The following is an 11,871-nucleotide window of genomic DNA, read 5'->3' on the forward strand; positions in this document are numbered from 1 at the left end:
TTCCTCCAACCGAATGCTGGTTGGTAAAGCGTTCCATAGTCTAGGACCCTGAAAAGGTGATCAAATGCCACCAAAAGAAAGCTCTATTTGTGGGGAAAAAAAGAACGTAAATTTTTTTTGTGTATCACATCGCATGACCACGCATTTGTCAGTTAAAGCGACGCAGTGCCGAATCGCAAAAAGTGCTCTGGTCAGGAAGAGTGTAAATTCTTCTGGTGCTGAAGTGGTTAAAGTGTTTCTAAACTCAAAAAACAAACAGTAATATATTGCAGCTTTCCAGTCCTCAGATGTGATGTTTGCATTAGTTTAATCTTTTTTTGACTTTCCTTCCCTTATTTTTACCTGTTGATCCTGCCAGTTAAGCCTAGTACACACAGGCTGAATGTCAGGCGACATCGGCCGGTTCAATAGAAATTGGCCGTTTCTGAATCGGTGTATCTAACTCATTTACATATTCCTCGCTTAAATATAAGGAAAGCGCCACCTAGTGGCCAGCATAAATATGCAGCCTAAGATACGACGGTGTAAGACACTTACGCCGGTCGGATCTTAGGGAAATCTATGCGTAACTGATTCTATGAATCAGGCGCATAGATACAACTGGCCGGACTCAGAGATACGACGGCGTATCTTCTATGTGAATCTACCCCAATGTTTGTAATTGTGTTTTGCCATTTTTATTGCCATTTACTTTATTTTTTGCTATCTGCATCCCATTGGGGAGATTTGAGATAAATTCCTGTTCCAGCTATAATGGCACATTTTTGGATTTCCCCTCCCACTTTCTGTCTTGGTGACATTGATCGCCAGGATAAATACAGAGGGGAAATCTCCCCAGGGGGCACACAACCAGGACGTTACTTTTCAATGATACCCATCCATGTACTGTTTTTAAACAATTTATATGTATAATTTTCATTTTGTATAATTTTCACTTTGTATATTAAAATACTTCATTTTTTGACTACTATGACTACTACATATTTTTGTTGCCTTTAAAGCCCCATTTAGGGGGTCTCTCCACATTTTCCTGTTTACCAGGGGTGTTGGCAACTTCTGGAAATCACACTGAGATGTTCCATTTATGCTTTTGTATATAGGGTAGTAAATACCCATGAAGGTGGCTTACTCCCATCTTCTATCCCCCGTCTCTTACATCTCTGCTTGATTTCCATCTATTTTGTTTTTTATTCCCTTGGAATAATATTGTAACTTCTCTGTTTTTTGGGCCGTGTACGTCTTCATGGACGTTACTTTTCAATGATACCCATCCATGTACTGTTTTTAAACAATTTATATGTATAATTTTCATTTTGTATAATTTTCACTTTGTATATTAAAATACTTCATTTTTTGACTACTATGACTACTACATATTTTTGTTGCCTTTAAAGCCCCATTTAGGGGGTCTCTCCACATTTTCCTGTTTACCAGGGGTGTTGGCAACTTCTGGAAATCACACTGAGATGTTCCATTTATGCTTTTGTATATAGGGTAGTAAATACCCATGAAGGTGGCTTACTCCCATCTTCTATCCCCCGTCTCTTACATCTCTGCTTGATTTCCATCTATTTTGTTTTTTATTCCCTTGGAATAATATTGTAACTTCTCTGTTTTTTGGGCCGTGTACGTCTTCATGGACGTTACTTTTCAATGATACCCATCCATGTACTGTTTTTAAACAATTTATATGTATAATTTTCATTTTGTATAATTTTCACTTTGTATATTAAAATACTTCATTTTTTGACTACTATGACTACTACATATTTTTGTTGCCTTTAAAGCCCCATTTAGGGGGTCTCTCCACATTTTCCTATTTTTACCTGTTGATCCTGCCAGTTAAGCCTAGTACACACAGGCTGAATGTCAGGCGACATCGGCCGGTTCAATAGAAATTGGCCGTTTCTGAATCGGTGTATCTAACTCATTTACATATTCCTCGCTTAAATATAAGGAAAGCGCCACCTAGTGGCCAGCATAAATATGCAGCCTAAGATACGACGGTGTAAGACACTTACGCCGGTCGGATCTTAGGGAAATCTATGCGTAACTGATTCTATGAATCAGGCGCATAGATACAACTGGCCGGACTCAGAGATACGACGGCGTATCTTCTATGTGAATCTACCCCAATGTTTGTAATTGTGTTTTGCCATTTTTATTGCCATTTACTTTATTTTTTGCTATCTGCATCCCATTGGGGAGATTTGAGATAAATTCCTGTTCCAGCTATAATGGCACATTTTTGGATTTCCCCTCCCACTTTCTGTCTTGGTGACATTGATCGCCAGGATAAATACAGAGGGGAAATCTCCCCAGGGGGCACACAACCAGGAATAAAAACCTAGCAGGGGTTCTAATCTTACCCTACTCCATACAAAACAAAACATGGCAATACATATACATTAAAGCGGGAGTTCAATTCCTTTTTTTTTTTTTTCCCTTAGCTTCCTGCTCGTTTTGTATAGGGGAATCGGCTATTTGTTTTAAAATATGATCCGTACTTACCCGTTTTCGAGATGCATCTTCTTCCGTCGCTTCCGGGTATGGGTCTTCGGGAGCGGGCGTGGCTTCCGACGGTCGCATCCATCGCGTCACTCGTAGCCGAAAGAAGCCGAACGTCGGTGCGGCTCTATACTGCGCCTGCGCACCGACGTTCGGCTTCTTTCGGAAAATCGTGACGCGATGGATGCGACCGTCGGAAGCCTCTCGGAAGACTGTCAATCAAGAAGGAACGCCCATTCCCGCAGCCCATACCCGGAAGCGACGGAGAAGATGCATCTCGTAAACGGGTAAGTACTGCACATATTTTAAAACAAATAGCCGATTCCCCTAGACAAAACGAGCAGGAATCTAAGGCTAAAAAGTGCCCTCTAAGGGTGAACCCCCGCTTTAATATAACATTTTGGGTTTCCCTGGCAAACATCATTACATTTCTTTTACTCTATGGGGCTCATGTAAGAATAGTTTGCTAACAAGAACATGTCTTGTTGCCCATAGAAAAGAGGACTGTAGAAATGACAGTTGAAATCTCACTGGGTGCTAAGGCTCCATTCACACCTTGGCGACAAAACGCCCGACGCCCGACGCTCGTGCCGCTGGAGGGGAGAATTGCCATTGATGTCTATGAGATGGTTCACATCTCATAAACGCCGTACGCCTGCCGCCTGAAAACAAAGTCCCGGACCCTTTTTTTCAGGCGGCATTGGCGTTCGGCCATAGACATCAATGGCAATTCTTTGTGGAAAAAAAAGTAACCTAATCGTGGCAAAATACGCCACGTACACGGCGTTACAATGTGAATGGGGGCTAAAAGTCCTTTGTGATGAAATTCTTAGCAAGAAAAAAAAAAGTCAGATTGTTTTATGAAACAAAACACTCAAGCAGACTTGGGGGCGTAAAAAAAAATTGCATGCCTGCTTGTCACCTTGATTGCTAGTGACAGTTTTTTTAAAGCAAAAAGAACAGAATCTTACACATCTTCAAAGGTCGCCGTCATTACATTTTTTAAATCATTGCTTTCTTTTGCTGAAGTCATTTCAGCACATTTAAGTTATTGTAAACAAAAATTATAGAAAAATAAAGTGCTGGAAAAAACGTGTTGCTATTTGTTTATAGAGAGCAAACTAGCTGCCGCTCTAGAGCAATTGTTAATAGGGCAAAATCTAATCCCCCACAGACACATTTCACCTTATCCAGCAGGTCGTGGTGGGATAAGAAAACAATTGCATGCCTGAATACGCTCACTAAGGCTCCATTCACACTAATGCTTTTTTTGGTGCATTTTGCAGAAATGCAGGATTCTTTTTTAACATGGTTTCCTATGGAACATGTTCACATCAATGCTTTTTTGTGCCTCTGCGTTTTTGGAAAGGGTCAGGGACTTTTTTTCCAGCAAAAAGCAGCGTTTTGCATGCAATAGAATTCAATGGACCTGCATCCAAAACACATTTTGCCACGATTTTGCTGCGTTTTTGCCGCGATTTGCGTTTTGCATTTTTTTTCAACCTGTTCATAGCTGGTTGTTAAAGGAAATGTAAAAAAAAAATTACTGGCTAATAAAAACGCAAATCGCGGTAAAATCGTGATAAAAACACAGGTCAAAAAATGCAGCAAGCACCGCAAAAAGCATTGCAAAAATGCTCAAAAGCAACATGCATAGGTGTGAATCGAGCCTAACCCTGCCAAGCACCCCCAGTTGTGGCTTTTACAAGGGAGAAGTGACTAGCTGGCTTGTAGTTTCCTAACCAATTGTTAATGCCTATCCTTGACCCTCAATAGAGAAAAGTGCATCTCCTTCTTTCTTAAAAGGTCCTAACATGTCAATGTATATGTTGTTTAAAGGTCTTTCAATGACTGGCTCATACATATGCAAGCAGCATCTTGTATTTATACGTATCAGTCTAATTAATGCGAAAATGGACAGCAGGACTTGTGCCCAAAACAGGCAGAGAGCAAACGACTAGTCACCAGCATTGCCTTGTCTGCCTTCAGCTCATCAATTCCCTATTACTGACTCTCCATGCCTTGTTCCACCCTATGGGGGGGATTGACAAAAACATGAGTGTAAAATCTGGTGAAGCTCTGCAAAGAAACCAATCAGCTTCCAGGTTTTATTGTCGGAGCTTAATTTAACAAGTTGAATTTAAAAGCTGATTGGCAGCCTTTAAAGATGTGTGTTATATATTGTTGCCTTTAATTTATTATTCTCTTTTGCACCCAAACATGCCTTGGACTATGTTGTTTGTACATTGTATTCTTGAATATTTTCAATAAACAATAAAAATAAAAATGCTGATTGGCTACTGTACCATGCACAGTTGCACAATATTTCGGAGTGTTCCAGTTTTAGTAACATATTTGTTGTTGGAAAATTTGAAAGCATGCTATAAAACATTTGTTGTCGGAAATTCCGACAACAATTGTCCGATTGAGCATACAAACGGTCGGATTTTTCGATAAAACCCTGCCATCATACAATTGTTGTCGGAAAATCCGATCGTGTGTAAGAGGCTTTAATGACTAGTGGAAAAATTGGTATACAGTACAGACCAAAAGTTTGGACACACCTTCTCATTCAAAGAGTTTTCTTTATTTTCATGACTATGAAAATTGTAGATTCACACTGAAGGCATCAAAACTATGAATTAACACATGTGGTATTATACATTACAAAAAAGTGTGAAACAACTGAAAATATATTTCATATTCTAGGTTCTTCAAAGTAGCCGCCTTTTGCAGCAGACACATCTCTAGAACTGTTAAGAGGAGACTGTGTGAATCAGGCCTTCATGGTAGAATATCTGCTAGGAAACCACTGCTAAAGAAAGGCAACAAGCATAAGAGACTTGTTTGGGCTAAAGAACACAAGGAATGGACATTAGACCAGTGGAAATCTGTGCTTTGGTCTGATGAGTCCAAACTTGAGATCTTTGGTTCCAACCCCCGTGTCTTTGTGCGACGCAGAAAAGGTAAACGGATGGACTCTACATGCCTGGTTCCCACCGTGAAGCATGGAGGAGGCGTGATGGTGTGGGGTGCTTTGCTGGTGACACTGTTGGGGATTTAATCAAAATTGAAAGCATACTGAACCAGCATGGCTACCACAGCATCTTGCAGCGGCATGCTATTCCATCCGGTTTGCGTTTAATTGGACCATCATTTTTTTTTCAACAGGACAATGACCCCAAACACACCTCCAGGCTGTGTAAGGGCTATTTGACCAAGAAGGAGAGTGATGGGGTGCTGCGCCAGGTGACTACCTCTTGAAGCTCATCAAGAGAATGCCAAGAGTGTGCCAAGCAGTAATCAAAGCAAAAGGTGGCTACTTTGAAGAACCTAGAATATGAAATATATTTTCAGTTGTTTCACACTTTTTTGTTATGTATAATTCCACATGTGTTAATTCATAGTTTTGATGCCTTCAGTGTGAATCTACAATTTTCATAGTCATGAAAATAAAGAAAACTCTTTGAATGAGAAGGTGTGTCCAAACTTTTGGTCTGTACTGTATATCGTGCTAACACCCCAAAAAGGTAATTAATAGCAGCCAGCACAACACCTAACAAGTGCAAACCAAAGATACATATATACAAATTATGTGCAGCTCTCAAAAATAAATATGCAAAAACAGTGAAGTAGAATGTAAATGACCACAAAAAAAAAAATTATGTACTTCTACACATTCTGCGTGATATAAATGACCATAAATTATATATGGAAAGGTGACAATAAAAGCCAATAAGTGAAATATAAATAACTATAAACAATAAATGTAATGATATAAAACAGTGACTTGAATATCACAGGACATCCAATTTTCAGTGAGTCCACATATTGTCATAAAAAATAAATATAACGTGAAAAAAAGTCCATAAAAAAAGTAGCGGTAGTGAAGAGAGGATGACTTCTAAACCAAGAAAGACATTTCCACGTGACATCGATATTGGGTGAGAAAACAGCAGTAGAACCACCAACGGTTGTGAAAAGGCTTACCGGAGTAAGAGGACTCAAACGGGCATATGCTCAATAAATCAGTATGGCTTGTGGGGTAACCCAACTGACCGACAGTGTGGGTAGGGGGAGGTTTTTATGCCACCCCCCCCCAAAAAAAAAAACACCAGCTGCCACACTGGTCTGATGAATAATGTGGTTTAGAAAGCATAGATACACAGAATGAATGAAGCAGAAGCAGAGAGGGCCTTGCACTGCAGGTTGTTAAAGTGGAACTTCACTCTCCCAATCAACAATGATTATTTTTAATTCTCATGCTGCTAGCATTAGTAAATAGATAGAAAGGTATATCAAATTTACTTGTTTTAAACTTTTTTTTTTACATTTCCTCAGTAACTTTTTGGTTTCTTACCTAGGCAAATTATGTTACACATTCCATGAGTGTTCAGGATGGGAGTAGAAGAGGAAGGGGGTTCTCCGCTAAGCACACACTCCTGCATGCATGCATGCTTGCGCTAAGGGCAGATGGATTCCAGGAAGTAAATGCTACATTATTAATTTGCCCTTACTCAAGAAAGCATAGGGGGTGTTTGTTCAAAGTGATTTCTAAGCAAAATAAATCATGGAGACATAGATGGATGGAGGAGTTTAATTTTCAATATCAAAAATGTATTACATAGTGTTTTTGGTTTGTGGGGCTCAGATGCAGTGAAGAACCATTTTAAGTACTGCATTCTCTCCAGCAAGAAGAACAGTAAGCAGCCCAGTTGTGATATCACCAAATCTCATGAAAATAGCATTGGGAGGTACAGAGCCTATGGAAGCCCAAAGTACAGCCAGTGCAGGGGCGGACTGACCATTGGGACTCTCGGGCACTGCCCGAGGGCCCCATGCCACTAGGGGGCCCCATCAGGGTTGCCAGGCTCAATAAAGCCAGGGACAGTATGTAAAAATCTGTGTTTTTTTACATCTGTCCCTGATATGTCCGAAACCGACATGCTTTTAATGTGAAAATTCTGAGATTTTAGCTGTTCTGCCTCTGTAATGCCTCCTGGCGTGGTGGCCATCTGTAAGCCTGGGGGCCCCATAATCTTCTATTGCCCGGGGGCCCCATGATTTGTCAGTCCACCCCTGAGCCAGTGCACTACAATATTTCAAAGAGGAATTCAAGTCAAAAGCTAAAAGCTGCAGGGTAGTGATTATGCACAATCACCATTATATGGCTACTACAGTATGTGGAACCCCCACCTTCAAACTTTCTAAATTATTGACCTAGAACATGTATGCAGATCAAGAAGATCAGCGTTCATTTTCCGTACCACTGAAGCATGCTGTGGAAGATTTACTGTATGCATTGGAAACAGTGAAATACCACAGCTGAATCAAATGGAAATGTGGGGGAGATTTACTAAAACGGGTACACACAAAATCTAGTGCAGCCGCGCATAGTAACCAATCAGCTTCTGCTTGTTCAATTAGGCTTTGACAATAAAACCTAGAAGCTGACTGGTTACTATTCACAACTGCACTAGATTCTATGTGCATCCGTTTAGGTAAAATGCCCCCTTTGCGCCACAGTTAGCTGTAAGTTTTATTTCTAAGCACTCTTATCAAATTATTAGTGTAGATCAAATAATCCTTTGAAATGCCCACCTACATGCATGAGAGTCTAAGAATCACAATTTGTGCAAACAGGAAGAAAATTCACCTGTTGAATACATTAGTTATAAGGAGAATCGTTCATTAAAACTGCTTTTTCTAGAAACCATAAGCCTCCAGGCTTTCCAGAGACAGAGATATGTCTGAAATGCGTGTAACCGTTTGTGACTGATTTATCATCTATGTGACTCTTTAAAATAAAATGCGATGATATTTTAAAGCTGGGGACTTTATTTTTTGCCTTGCGCTCTTTATTAAACAAGTTACCTCCAATGCCAGTGCACCTAGACCTGGATCCATGCTGGCTAGTTGCTAGATTCGTGGGGGTTATTTACTAAAGGCAAATCCACTTTGCACTACAAGTGCAAACTACAAGTGCAAAATGCACTTGGAAGTGCAGTCGCCGTAGATCCGAGGGGGACATGCAAGGAAAATAAAAAACAGCATTTTAGCTTGCACATGATTGGATGATATAATCAGCAGAGCTTCCACTCATTTCAGATCTAACCCTCAGATTTACAGCGACTGCACTTCCAAGTGCACTTTCAGTGCAATATCAAGTGGATTTGCCTTTTGTAAATAACCTCCCACGTCTCACTCATGCAGGAATGTTCAATCAGAAGGGATCCTGTCTTTCGCCTTTTCTTCTCCCTGTCCTCTTCCCTGTACAAAAAGCCTTGTATTTTTTATTTATTTTTACAAGATGTTCTGTGGATAGATGAGGGAAGAGCCTGATGTTTACCTATCCCTCCTTTACCCATGTCTATAGATTCTCAGTTAATGAGGCTTTCACATGACATGTACAATTTATTGTTTGTCCAATGTTTTAGTGAGACCTGGTCCACCTTTATCAAGGCAACCTGTAAACAAGAAAGGGGCAAAGAGACAAACAGTAAAACACAAAGTTATGCAAATATAATAAATGTAGTCAATTAACCCAATGCACATATGAAAGCTATGATCATTTATTCGCGGTTCACACTACTATTGACCTGGGACCCGACTTGTAAAACCCCAAGTCACGTTACATGTGAAATCCAATGTTAGGCAATGGGAGCTATCTTAATTAGCACTATTCAAGTCGCTCCGACTTTAGAAATAATTCCTGTACTACTTCAAGGCGACATCTATCCGACTCGTGCCCATAGACATTAATGGAAGTTGCCTCAAAGTCGGATCCTCATCTTAATTGATGTGATTTGGATCCGACATTGCAGGAAGATTACACAGGCATTCCCTAAAGTTGCTTCAAACTCATGCCAAAGTCATGCCAAAGTTGCCTGGCAAAGTCAGTAGCGCGACCTTCAGGTCGTGGCAGTGCGAACCAAGCCTAAAGATTTGAAAATGACCATAAATCAGGTGTGGGTGATAGTTGGGGATAGGCTGCCACAGAGGTACATATCCAAGTTAAAGCCCATCTCCGGGAAAAGGAAAAAATGCTCCAATGCAGTGGGGCTGCCCAGCACTACAAGGATTAAGGTCTAGGGGGCATAAAAACAAAGATTTACTTCCATGATCCTCCGTTCCTCTGGCAGATGAAGGTCTCCTTTATTCCCCTATGCTCTGGTGGTGGACTGTCCCTTGATGTCTTCATATCCAGTGCAGAGCTATGGGCTCTACATTGAATTGGATTATATCAAACAACTGGAGACCTCTGGAGCATAGGGGAAAAGAAGCTGTGGGTTCCAGCCTGTCATTCTGCAAGGAGACTGTATCGGATAAGTAAAAATGCTTTTTGTGGTCCCCTAGACCTAAAGAAGGATAAAAACCCTTGCAATGTGAAGGTAGCCCCACAGCAAGAGAGCATTTTTCCTTTCCCCAGAGTTGAGCTTTAAGTCTGCGTTTGGGTCACCAGAAACAAATACAGGCATACCCCACTTTTAAGTACACATTGAGGATTATTTAGTAAAGCTGGAAAGTGCAAAATCAGGCTCACTTCTGCATAGAAACCAATGAGCTTCTAACCTCAGCTTGTTCAATTAAGCCTGGTAATAAAACCTGAAAGCTTGTTGGTTTCTGTGCAGAAGTGAGCCTGATATTGCGCATTCCAGCTTTAGTAAATAAACCCCATTGTGTACTTAAACCCCAGTGCCTGTACCCATCCTGGAGACCTAACCTGAAAAATCCAGAATGCACTGGCGTTGATTTACTAAAATTGGACAGTGCAAAATTTGGTGCAGCTCTGCATGATAGCCAATCAACTTCTAACTTTACAAAAAAAGTTTTAGTAAATCAATCCCACTGTGAGAGCCCTGCTTGACAGAGAGGCCACTCAGTAACTAGACTAGAAAAATGTTTCTTGTACCTTTTAGTAGTTCAAAAAGGAAAGTGTGAGGCCTCGTACACACGACCGAGAAACTCGGCGGGCGAAACACATTGTTTTCCTCGTTGAGTTCTTGTTAGGCTTGTTGAGGAACTCGACGAGCCAACTGTCGAGTTCCTCGACAGTTTCCTCGCTGAAGAATGTACACACGACCGGTTTCCTCGGCAAAAAAAATATCCCACCAAGTTTCTTGATGGATTCTGCCAAGGAAACCGGTCGTGTGTACGAGGCCTGGGGCCCCGTACACACGACCAGTTTCCTCGGCAGAATTCAGCTTCCGACCGAGTTTCTGGCTGAATTCTGCAGAGAAACCCGGCCGTGTGTACAATTTCGCCGAGGAAGCCGACGAGGAGCTCGACGAGGAAATAGAGAACATGTTCTCTATTTCCTCGTTGTTCTATGGGAGCTCTTGGCCCGCCGAGCTCCTCGGCGGATTCAGGGCTGAACTGGCCGAGGAACTCGATGTGTTTGGCACGTCGAGTTCCTCGGCCGTGTGTGCGGGGCCTCAGAGTCAAGCATTTAAATTTGCATCTGCATAATTTTTTTGTAAATTTCACCTTACTCCCATGATAAACTAGACCCAATCATTGGGTTACCAGCATTTATACAGCCATAGAAGCAACACACTCTTTAAGCGTCAATGAGGGTCCATGCACGCTGGGCTTAAAAATCCCTGCTTCCCCAGGAGTTTTGTCTTTTGCCTGTAGAAGCATCTCAGGCCCCGTACACACGTCCGAGAAACTCGACGGGCAAAACACATAGTTTTGCTCGTCGAGTTCCTTGTGAAGCCGCCGAGGATCTCGGCGAGCCAAGTTTCCTCATTGACTAACGAGGAAATAGAGAACATGTTCTCTATTTGGCTCAATGAGTTCCTCGTCGGTTTCCTCGGCCAGAATACGGCTCCGATCGAGTTTCTGGCTGAATTCTGCCGAGAAACTCGGTCGTGTGTACGGGGCCTCAGTGTTATCCTATGTATCCATGCACATTAGGATGTTTTTAGAGGCATATTTTGAGCTCAGCATTTAGAGACAGGAAAAAAAAACTCTCCTGTTTTGCATTTTTTATTGGAGCTTTGCGGCAGAAAAAAACGTAACATGCACCGTAAACTACAAATGTTAAAACTTTTTCATTGGAAACTTTTGTCCAGTGACTTCACTTCAATATGTAGTCCAAACACCTCTTTGGCCTTGGCCAACGTTCTCTGCATATTCGCTGAAGATCTGTCCAGTTCCTTAATTTGCATTTACTCTCTGCACCACATCACCACCCCTGCAAATGTTTGGATTGGACCAACTTTTGCACACACAACCCTAAATTATTCTGGACTTGCACAGAATTAATATTTTCATAGTAATATTCAGCTGCCATAAACTCACAGTCTTGCTAGAAATTTCTGTAAACATATCTTAGGGCTGCAATGTTTCGTACTGCAC

Source organism: Rana temporaria, chromosome 4 (assembly GCF_905171775.1).
Source record: "Rana temporaria chromosome 4, aRanTem1.1, whole genome shotgun sequence".
Lineage (NCBI taxonomy): Eukaryota > Metazoa > Chordata > Amphibia > Anura > Ranidae > Rana > Rana temporaria.